The sequence below is a fragment of the Branchiostoma lanceolatum genome, chromosome 15, assembly GCF_035083965.1.
Source record: "Branchiostoma lanceolatum isolate klBraLanc5 chromosome 15, klBraLanc5.hap2, whole genome shotgun sequence".
Classification (NCBI taxonomy): domain Eukaryota; kingdom Metazoa; phylum Chordata; class Leptocardii; order Amphioxiformes; family Branchiostomatidae; genus Branchiostoma; species Branchiostoma lanceolatum.
In genome coordinates, this window is record NC_089736.1 from 11904049 (window position 1) to 11916535 (window position 12487).

A 12487-nucleotide genomic window follows, 5' to 3' on the forward strand; every position below is an offset into this window, starting at 1 on the left:
GCTTTTCCATACAGATTTGATACATTGCTGAATGGTTGATATGGTAAGAGTTAATATGAAGTAACTTATATGTATCTTATAGTTACTGTCAGTAGTCCATTAATGTTACCTTCCCATGTTGCTAACATGTTTCAACATAACTATTAATTTGCCTCAGGCACTGGATGATTTGGGTGTTAGCCGCTTTTTCTAAAAGAGGAAATACCATTCGCATTGCATCGCTTCAATCTGTTTTACCGGCCGAAATGACTCAGAATTCAGGAAGCATCTAGAATGAGGACAACAGACAGTAATCAAACACACTGCTTCTTACAAAAGCTGGACCTAATGATCACAGTTTGTTTGTCTGTTTGTTTGTTTGTTTGTTTGTTTGTTTGTTTGTTTGTTTGTTTGTTTGTTTGAGTATTTATACATTCATGGGATGCTCAAATCGGCCTGCAGGCCGCTTTTCATTGAGGTCATGACAGAAGAGTTAGGGGTCAGACAAGATATGATAGAAAAATTACATTTACTGTGAGCAACCAAGTAAAACAAATACTTTGTTGAATAGAAGAACTACTTTCAAGGTCTCAAATATAGGTTTCTTTAAACAAACATCCTTGTGTGAGGTATTAGTAAAAGTACACACTACATTTTTTAAAACTTTACATGTCTTTGCTTACTAGCAAGCTTTCTACTTCTAGCAGTTTTCTGGTGAAGTGTCACTGACGAAAGGTTGTTAATGGTACCTGAAATGTCTGACCGATTCCAAATTTTATCCACGCAGTTGTTTGTCAATAAGTAACTTCATATTTGGCGTATCTTGTATCTTATTTTTCTATAAACCTTCATTGACCAAACATCTGAAAAGTTACATGTTGCAGCACCCCCACAACCAGTTGTTGTGTGGCCAACAGAATAAAACAATCTCTGAACTTTTAAGAATCTTTAACAAAAGGTCACCCTTTTTACAGCCAAATGAACCAAATAATTTACCTGAATGCACTGCTTTTATCAGGGGGTTCTGTAACTCAAAGTAGCAAGGCTGTCCAAAAGGGTTTTTCATGCATGAATGTACAATTATTCATGCCTTTGTAATTGTGTGGCATTCATTCATGGATTTTTACACTCATTCAATTCATAGAAGATGTAATTATATACAAACATCATATTGTAAGACTCAAATGACTGTAAGGCCACACCAATTTAATTTCTTGGTTAACGGATTTTTAAAAAAAATGTTAGCAAATAAAAAATCATGAAAACAGAAGGCTGGGGTGAAAACTTGCACCTGACCCTGTTCACTCCCTGAAACTGTGTGCACCAAAGTACAAACTTTCCTCTGAGATTCGGTTTTCATGTTGATTTTCCAATCTATAGCATTTTTTTAAAATTCCGTTAACCAAGAAATTAAAATAGTGTGGCCTTACCCCATGTTGAAAATTGCTAATCCCCCAAAAAGTGCTAGTGCTCCAATTAAGTCTGTCATAGCATCGCTGAAAATCCTATGAAAAAATTGTGGCAACTAATGATGTGACCACTGCTTAAGTCACCAAGTCAACCATAACAACTACAGGTTTAACTTAAACACAGTATCAGCCTCTTTACCCAGCTTTCAAATACTGTAAATGCAGAAATGTTCGTGGGGATTTAATTTTGCGGTAGGGAGAAAATGGAGTGTTTGTAGTGGTTTTGAGTTTGCGTTGGAAACAATAGTAGCGCTACAGTCACACGATGGAATGGCTTTTCGCGGTGGTTTTAAGTTCGCGGCAAAGAGTGTACCGCGAAAACCGCGAACATAAAACCACCGCAAACATTTCTGCATTTACAGTAGTGCACATATTAAGTAGCTAATGTCATCTTTTGAATCAGACGTGATCTACTGGAGACGGTATATCAATAGGACACTACAATCTTCTCTTAATCCCAGTCAGGACTTATTCACTGGGAGGGGTGCGTAGTTCTTGTGAATCACTGATTGTTAACTACCCAGCCACGCATACCTCATTGAACTATTGGAACAATACAGGGTATTCAAGCCTTTTACTCCAAGAGGAAATGCCTTTCAGATTCCAATCCTCCCATCCTACTACACTTTTATCCTCTCTATCCATCCTTAATTCCGGATGAACCTAATACAGGCTTTTAGCTAGCAGGGCGTCAACGCGTCTTATGGACGCCCTATGCTAAGAAGTTAGATGCCCTCCTTTTGCAGGGGACACCCAGAGGTCACCCTGTTTCCCTGCATGGAAATACATACACATGTACATTGTATTCCCCAAACACACTGCAACTGTTGTTTTTTCCTCATATCAGACTCTGGGACAGCATGAAAATTGATTGACACGCAACTTAGCTACCAGGTAATTGTTAATCCATAGAGCCCATTGGAGAAGTCTGCCCCCCCCCCCCGCCAATTTTTGGATGCCCTGTCTATAAATCCTAACTAAAAGCATGACCTACATGTTATAGTGATTCTTTGTCAGAGCTGGAGCTAGCAATTACAAAATATTGGTTGCTTTTAGTAGTATACTGTGAACTTACAAGTCACATTTCTAGGAAGAGAGAACATTTTCTCTGTGTGAACGAGTAACAAATATTCTGTCACCACCGCTTTGAGAAGACGACATGGACACACTGTTCTTTGTTAGAGGACACACGAGAGTTGGCATGTGAAGTGTGCTGCACCTTTAATTTGTATTTAAGGTAGCTGAGAGACCACTTGTTTGATCCTCCGTGGCGTGGCGTGGTTAACGTTACATTTCAACAACGAATCAAGTATGATTTCTTTGGATCTAGGATTCTCTAGGCTACTTGTGACAGAACAGACCATTGAGGATGACAGCCTTTTCTATCACAAAACAGTCAGATTTTGTAAGACACATCCACACAACTGTCCCATGAGTCATTGGTCCAATTTGTGACAGTTTTTCCACTGAAATTGGTGTGGAGATGTCGGGACGAGTTCAAATACACCGACAGGAAATACCGCAGGACATTACTTTAAGGTAGCGTGCGTAGTCCAGTGGTTAGCGATCTTGCCTCTGGAACTAGAAGCCCCGGGTTCGATCTCGGCTTTGTCAGTCACCCGACATGCGTGCTACTGGAAAGGGTCGCAGTCCTTAGAACGGGACGTTAAGCCGTGGTCCACTGTTCATTGTGCTTGTCGAAAAGAGCTAAGGAAATTTCCCCGGTACAATGAAGCTGTAAATACTGTACATAGCGTCTGTCTTCCTGTCGCGACCAGTAGAAGATTTAGCTTATCTGTTCATTGAGTTCATTTGAGCAAAACTGGTTTGAGATCACTTTTCACTTTTTCACATGTGTGGTATTGAACTAAAGCAGTCATATATTGTGATAAATTTGGTTTCTAGCTAACATCTGATTCCAATTAAGTGCATTGAAATGAAATTTGTTAACTTCTTGGAATCACGAAGTTGAAGAAACCTTTGACGGCATGATTTGACTGATCAGTATTGTGAGAAATGTTTTTTTTCTGTACTCTATCCTTCTGTGCTATATCCTTTGTTGGGTGGTATTTTCCAGACAACTACGAAAATCCTTCCAACAACCATAAAATTCCTATTTTGATGCCGAAAAAGGCTGTCGCCGACCGATAACACGAGATTCGCAGTGTAGATCATGCCATTGTAGCACCATAATTGTAGAATTACTGCTAATTGTAAAGCAAATAGATTTTTCTTCTATCTTAAAATTCACAGTGCACAAAATTGGCTTTAATTGCCCCCATTAATCTTCGTTTTATGATCTTGTGAGGTCTTTGTTCTTTATGCTTCACTCAAATTAATTTTGTAACAGTTAAACCTTACCTGAGTCAAAGTTTGGTTTCATGTACTGGGTCCTACATACAATTGTAGAGGTATAAATCCATAACAGACAACATCTATATCATCCTTGCTTTCTTGTATGTTTGGTTTTTTCATTCACATAATTTATTGAGGATCAGGCAATAGTTTGTCAGGATCACTAAAAGGATTTCCTAGGTGCCAGTAAAAATGCATTTAAATATTGGACCAGTTGAAAGTCTGAATACAGTTGAGTGTCTTAAATATTTCCAAAATATTCTATGCACCAACAACCACATTAGATAGAAACGAAGGTCAAGATGCAACCACAAATCAATAGCTGCGATCACTCGAGAAACAAAGAAAGGTTGACAGGGCCGTTCTCCGCCCTAGGCACTGCCGATACAGGCCACGAGGTTCAGAGTTTATTCACGTACACGTTGCGTTCCACCCATAAGAGTTCATCCAAGTCTTTGACTGGTTGGGCAACTGAACTTTGAACTGGTTGATACAAGGCTGTCTCCAGCTATGAATTATTTCTGTCCTACTCATTGTTTAGGAGCCCATGTTGTTAATTTTCATTGTAATCTGTCATTTTTAGCTTAGGAAAGTACATTTTCACCAACTTCATGTCATGAAGATTTTTTTGATGGATAGGGTGAAATCTTTTTCCGTCCCAACCATCAAATTTCCGTCCTGATTTTTTCCATCCCACTCATCGTTTGGGAGCTCATGTTGTTAATTCCCGTTGGTAAATCTTACATTTCAAGCCTTCAAAATTACATTTTCATCAATTTCTTGTCATGATCTTGATGAAGTTCAGATTTTTCAGATGGATGGGGTGAAATTTTTTTTCGGCCCAACAGACAAGTTTCCGTCCTGGGACGGGTCCTGGAGCCCTTTGTTCCACCAGTAAGAATAACAATCATCAGAGTCATTCACTTGTTGGGTAACTGAACTTTTTGAACTTTAAAGGTTGATACAGTTTTTATTTACAGTCAATTTAACATGGCAAAGAATGTCGCTCTAGTCTCCAAACAGATGTAGGGTGGGGCTCTGTCCCAGTGTTTTACGGTCAGGTTTTTGTAACATTTTTTTTACAGTAGGTGCATATTTTTAGAAGTGCACATTTCTTACATCGATGAGGGTTAGACATCCAGGTGTTGCATAATATCATATATTGTCTGATATGAACAAATTGCAATCTCCCTTTTTCTAAGCGTGTGGAAAAACGGGTAAGTGAAAAGGGTGTGGGTAACTTAAGGACATCCTATGCTCTAGGGAACATGCCACCTGGTGACAAATGTCACGAGATCAAACACTTGCAGTCCAACTTAGGCCTGCTTTAGACTGACGACGGTATACGGTCGTGCGATTATTGTTGTGAGCGACGCTTCTCTTTAGACACACGGTCAGGAAATATCACGGGACCCCCACGGCGCAGAATTCCATTGATGTGCGCGTTGCGCGCAAATTCAAAATGGCAGGGGAACCACTTGCTTTCGTCACGCAAAAGATTATGTTTTTACTGACTTTGCAACAACTGTTGCCCTGCAGATGAGACGTTGAGAACGTGCTCAACAAAGAGAGAGATTGAGGCCTGTACAGAGATGGGCAATACCTGGAATTTAACCCAAGTTCGATCGTGGCCGGTGACATCATGACGATATATATAGGCAGTCGCACAACATTCAGTCTAAAGCCGGCCTTATGGGCCCTGAGCAAGGATGCTAAACTGTGAGCAAAAAATGTACTAGATGTTGTTTGCTTTAATAGCACAAATAAGGTTTTTTTAAGTCTTAGACCAGACATTTTGTGGCTGGTTCTCTCATTTTCCTAGTCCTATGAAATGAAACTCAGTACGAGAACCAGGTTATAATAATATAGTTCATCCATCTAAGGAAATTTAGTCAAACGTGGTTAGGTAACCACCTGGCGTAGGCGTAACCACCTCCAGTAACAAGCCACATTGAAACAGTCCGTCCATTTTTACATAGTTAACCCCACCCTGTCCTGAGCAACCACTTGTCCTCAACAACCATTTTCACTCAATCCCTTGAGAGGTTACTGAATCCAGGTTTGACTGTGCGTGACAACCAGAGGCGGTGCACTTTTCATGAGTGATTAGATCCATAATGCAATTACGAGTAAACCGTTCCTTTTTTGTTTAACCATGTTCCCCTTGGCTGATACCATTCACAATGTTTGATATCTTTTATTTTAACATTCGCTGAAAGATCAGCAGTGTGCCATAGAATGCCTAACTAGTAATATTCGTGATATGTTATGAAATATTATGAATTGTACAGAGATTAGCATCTAGACTGTCACAATTATGGTGAAATACGGCCTATTTTCTACTTCAGCGGTTTGCTTCTCTATGCTTCATGATTTGCGGCACCGCAGCCTTTTACCCGTATCAAAGGTAGTTTAAACCAGATCCTGTATTATCCAACTCAAACAATCTCTGAGACTGATCTATACTACTTGATCAAGACTTGTTTTAATGCAAATGTTTTACAGTGTGCACCTTTGGTGAGATTGAATTACAACAAGGCACCTTTTTAGTAATAGTCATTGACCCGTATGTTAAATGACTTTTTGGAATTATCAAAGTTGACCTCCACTCAAGAGTTTCTAAGATCTCTGTTTCTGGCAATATCTTTAAGACATTATTCTTAAATGCTGTATGTCTTTAAATCGCAAACGACAATAGAAAGTTGAACCAATGATATACAAACTTCACCACTATCTTGTGAATGTTTCAAAAGCTTTTGACGTGTTAGTTTTTGATGTAGGACTGCGAGATAATTGTGGTGATTAAGTCTGGGTTTTCCACGTTTTCGCACATGTCTGAAGGTTTCTTTGTCCACCGATAATGAGAGAGAGACAACTGCCCCAGGGTCTGTCTCTCTCAAGGCTACAGTAGTTGCATAGTTCGTTTGTAACATTTCAAATGCTCAAGTCTGGATGCTTTGTTGGTGACAGAGAAACGTCATGAAAGACAGGATACTATCACATATATGTAAGTCTGGACTCATTCTCTGTTGTGTGTTTCGTAAACTGTAGTTTTAGTGTAGCCTCAAAACATTCCAGGATATATTTTGAGTCACAGTTACTCATAACACTGCTTTTGTGCAATAAGATCAGGGCTGTCTCCAGCCTCAAATTTTGTTTCTGTCCCACTCATTGTTTGAGAGCCCATGTTGTTGATTTTCTTGTTGAATCTGTCATTTTTGAAATTACAAAAATTCATCCTCATCAATTTCATATCATGAAGTTCAGATTTGTTTAGATGGACGGGGTGAAATTTTTTATGTCCCGAAAAGTAAATTTCCCTCCCGAATGAAGGTACGGGTCCTGGAGACAACACCGGTGTAGACTGTTTTTCATACATTTATTTGTATACTTGAATATATGTCGAGAAGATTATAGTGCTGACTAATGTTTGTTAATACATTAAGCAATTCAGGTTTCTGTATCACTTTGCCTGACCAAGGTTTCATAAGGCTTCTCTTTTCAGCTGTGTCCCTAAATGTAGGACTTGCCCTCCTAAGGTCCTGACCCAAAATGCTAATTGAGCCTTTGGAAAGAATCAAAGGGCCTTTTCATGCCACTTTACCTTACAGCTATGGCCATTGTTTAGTCGACATTGGATTTATTGTGTATTGATAGCACGACAACGCATACCAAGCTACATTGTACAATCATTTAGAGAAAAATCTGATTATGGACTATGAATCTGTTGAGTGTCGAAGTTATTGTCTTTCATATTTCAATGTGTTTCATCTTTCTGTATTTGAATTTTAGTCCATATGACAGTTACCAATGGTTCTAATTAAATTTATTATCTACCTTGCTCGGATTCTTTAGCTAATTTTTTTGTGAGTAGTTGCAAAGAAGTTTGTCTGTATAACGCAAACTCCAGCTATCCGGAGGTTTCTGTCCCCTCTCCGCTAGGCGGCGAGCGGTTACAGGGTGGCGAGTGGTTACAGGAGGCTTGATTGAAATCAGGCTACAAAGAAGTGTTTTGTAACCAGCTTTCTTGACATTTTAGGCTGACTACTCAGCTAAGGAAACATGACGATGATGTGTTGCTCAGCCAGATTTCAAATCCTTTAAATTTTTGCCACGCAACCGCCATGTGGTTGCTGGTATTGTGCCGGGTCTGAGATGCCCTCCTGTCCACCCTTCCTCTTTGTCCGAGCTGCAACAAGGCTGAGCCTCGGCAGAGGGCGCTGCAACGCCAGACGATCTCATTTTGCCTTGCTAATGGCTGACTATAGTTGACAAATGTGTATGCGCAGACTGCTGATAATCCGATTCCTATTGGCAATCTAAACGGCATCCGAGAAGGTTTGATTTTTACTTCGACTGATAAAATACATAGGGCAATAGTGTGGCCACTAGTTATTATGCAGAAAAGGATAGGGCGGCAAAAATTTTGATGGTTTTCGAGCAAGATATATATGATAAGACAATCGATGGGGAGGTCAAGGCGTAATGAAGTCTATACAAGTCAATACACGTACAACCACCATTTCATCCTCACCATTATCTAATGGTTGCGTGGCCAGCTTTTTTAAAAAGCTTTTCTTGTTTCTTCAGATTTGTTCATGTAGGAAGGTAACAACTACGACAGAAGGCCACAGAACACCCGGCCGTATGGTGAAGCCAAGTGTACTGTGGATGACGATTCTGGTGGCAACTTGCTTCCAGTGGGTGGGCAGCAGGGCTAATGGTAAGTACAGACAGACTGCTACTAGAAAAGTAATTCATTTTGATCTTAAAGGCACCCAGAGCATTTTATGAGGCTTGAAAACTGGAAATATTCTAGTTACTGTAATCTTTATGAAATTGACATTTAATGCCACTGTTTATACCACATTTGCATGCATGTTTCTTATCAAAAGTGCTCAAAGGCAGCACAGAAGTACATGTAAGCTGCATGGTGATCTTTTAGTTTCACGCGCCTAGTGTAAATAGACCGATACCATAGCCCCGCCCACTTCCGTCAAAACGTAGAAATGCAAAATTAAAACATAAAAATGCAAATATTTGGATTGTCTCATTGGTTGAACCGCTAATTGTGATGGACAGTCAGGATCAGTCTATTAGGGCTTGGATTTTTTATCAGTTCTCACCACACAACGACATTGTATCTTTGCTCCTTTAATGTCGATATGTAATGATATAGTGTTATTGAAACTCACTATGTGTAGGAATTACTAGAAATTAGAGTTTTTTTATTCAAGTTTCAAGCCTCATGAAATGCTCTGGATGCCTTTAATGTTGATGCAGTCAAACATGGATTCAGCAACCACTCAAGGGATTGAGGGAAATGTTTGCTGAGGACAGGTGGTAGCTCAGGACAGGGCAATGTTAGATAATTATGTAAATCTGGACAGGAGTCCGGGACTGGACTGTTTTAATGTGGCTTGTGACTTGAGGTGTGTTTTTAGGTATATTCAATATTAACATGATATCACATATGTACTGAATCATGTCACAGATGTCTCTGGAGAATCTGACGAGAGAGAGAGTGAAGAAAGATGGCCATGGCCTTTCACAACAACAGATGCAGATAGAAGTAGGACAACGTCATCTGAAGTATCGACACAGTATTGGGTACGTCTGTTGTTCCCAGCTGTGTTATGTATAATTGTCATAAATTTTATATATAATTAAATATACAATGGTAACAAGTGTTATGTATAATTATATATTACAAGGGGTAAAAATGGTTATGTATAATTATGTATAATGGTCATCAGGGTTATATAGTATGTATAATGCCAAAACAGCTATGTATGATTATGTATATTTATAGTATGATTATATATAATCGGACTAGTCACGAGGGACTTGTTTATGTTTTCTGCGTATACCCATTGCTATGTACTTGATATAGATAAAAAGTTTATTGGGTAAAGCTTTAAGGAGATATGGGCTGGAGTCCATAATTAAAGTGTTTTTCCATAAGTAAAGTGGAGCTTGTTAGATACAGATACAATATACATGTACACTGGATTTTAGCTAGGATTTATAGACAGACGTCCCACAATTGGGGATGGGAGGGAGGCCAGACTTTCCCAATGGATTAACAATTAGTAATACCCGGTAACTTTGCATGTCAATCAATTTTCATGCTGTCCCAGTGTGTGGTATGAGGAAAAAAAAAAATGGCAATGTGTGTTTGGGGAAGACATGTACATGTGTATGTAATTACCAGGGAAACAGGGCGTCCTCTGGGTGTCCCCTGCAAAAGGAGGGCGTCTAATTTCTTTGTTTTCTTAGTGTAGGTCGCTCCTCTAGCTAATATCCTGCATGTACATGTACACTTTGTCCTTTTTCTTAGCAGGGGGTACTTAATAGCCAAATCAGCACAACGGCCAGACACATGGGCGGCCAAAAAAGAACAAAACGACGGGATGACGGGTTATTTCCACATACACCGTCAACCAAGGGGACAGATAGTAAGACTGCATCAACAAAAAGGCCCAAATCATCAACAAAGGTAACCAGTCACTTGTCATTGTGAGGCAATTCTGACTAGTTCACATAGCAATGCAGCACAGGTGTCACTGCTTATACATAATAATGAGATGCATTCCCAAACGCAAAGTATTTACATATGTACAATCACAGGGGATACCATCACTATGCGGTCTCAAACGAACAGATTCTGAAGTGTAACACATACACAACTATATACTTTTCCTTTGGGAATGCATCTCATTATTATGTATAAGTAGCGACACCTGTGCATAAATGATGAAATTATAATATTAAGATTTTACCTTTAATTATAAGCCACATTAACGAGTCTCCCTGTTTACTTTAGGACTACAAACAAATTGCAATAATTTTATAAATTTTCTAGTACATCACAATTGAACCTTTCATAAAGCTGACACAGCTTCTTCTTTGTTGCTTGTACCCTAATCCTAATTATTAGCAAGTCAATTCATAATGTACGGTATGCCATTGATCATGATGCAACAAGGAACATTGTTTCTTCATATCAGCAATTGCATGCAAATTTATATTCCATTCTTTATTCCTCCCATAACATTTGGCTAAGGTATATATAGCAATGCAGGGACCCCCATTTACTAATCATTTTCTGCTTGGATAACAATTTTATCATCATGATAACCATCGTCATAAATTCTGCATTTTCTTTTGGGAGATATGGTGGTCTTTGCACTACGACAAGACTTCAAAACAGTTTTGAATTATTCATTCACGCTTGCATTCATACATTTCAAACAGCTGTCTCTATGTTTCATTCTCAACAAACAATTTCAACGACATATACTGGACTCACAGGTAAACTGTCCTGTCCCTGGTGCTGAACACCTTCCACACATTGTGAAACATTCCTGTTTCTGGTGTTTAACACTATACACACACAGGCAAACATTCCTGTCCCTGGTGCTGAAAACCTCTTACAAATAGCAAACATTCCTGTCCTTGGTGCTGAACACCTTTCACACATTGTAAAACATTCCTGTTTCTGGTGTTTAACACCATACGCACACAGGCAAACATTCCTGTCCCCGGTGCTGAACACCTTTCACATATACATGATATAGCCAAACATTCCTGTCCTTGGTGCTGAACACCATCCACAAATACTCAAAACATTCCTGTTTCTGGTGTTTAACACTATACACACACAGGCAAACATACCTGTCCCTGGTGCTGAACACCTTTCACATATAGCCAACATCCCTGTCCTTGGTGCTGAACACCATCCACACATTGCATCCACACCCCCTGCTTATCCACTAGTTCAGCTTCACAGAACAAGACATAAACAAACACAGCAACACGGTTCAACAGTATCGTTAAGTACACTCTCATTAAAACAGTCATCCTTGTCTTAGGTAATAACCTTGCGACATTGACAGAATTAATCACACAGAAATATCCCATATGACATCTATTTTAGTCTTTCAAAACTTACACCACACTATCACCACCAAACAATCATGAGAAAGCTTTATGGTTGCTCTTGGTCCTACGATGCCTACCAACCAAGATCAATATGAATCGCTACCTTCTATCAATGGAACTTGCTGCAAGATGCTGTATTCAAAATGATGGTGTCCCTGGGAGCAATCTAACCAAGGAACCCCCCTTGTCGGTGGCGTGAAACTTTGTGTCAGACAAAAAAACTACCTCCACTCTTCTATGTTGGCAATCCCGGGAAATAAGGCTGGTGCTTTTCCTTTTCCAAAACAAGTCATTTCACTGAATAAAAAGACTATTTTTTACACAACCAAGAGATTCATTCCACCGACGTTTCGGTGACCATCTGTGACCTTCTTCTTGGCAATTCTGACTAGTCCACATAGCAATGCAGCACAGATGTCGCTGCTTATACAAAATAATGAGATGCATTCCCAAACGCAAAGTATTTACATATGTACAATCACAGGGGATGACATCACTATGCGGTCCCAAACGTACAGAAGTGTAACACATACACAACTCATCCTCGTTCACCAGGACCCTTCCGCTCCACGTTACATCGCTCGCAGAAAGGGCCCTGGTAACACGGGATGGTATCCATGGTTATTGCAGGTCGACGAGACTTGCTGATGAATAATTAATGAGCTAACCCTTATTTGGGACGAACGGCAGTTGTAGCTCATGAATAGTTAATGAGCTAACCCTTATTTGGGACAATCGGC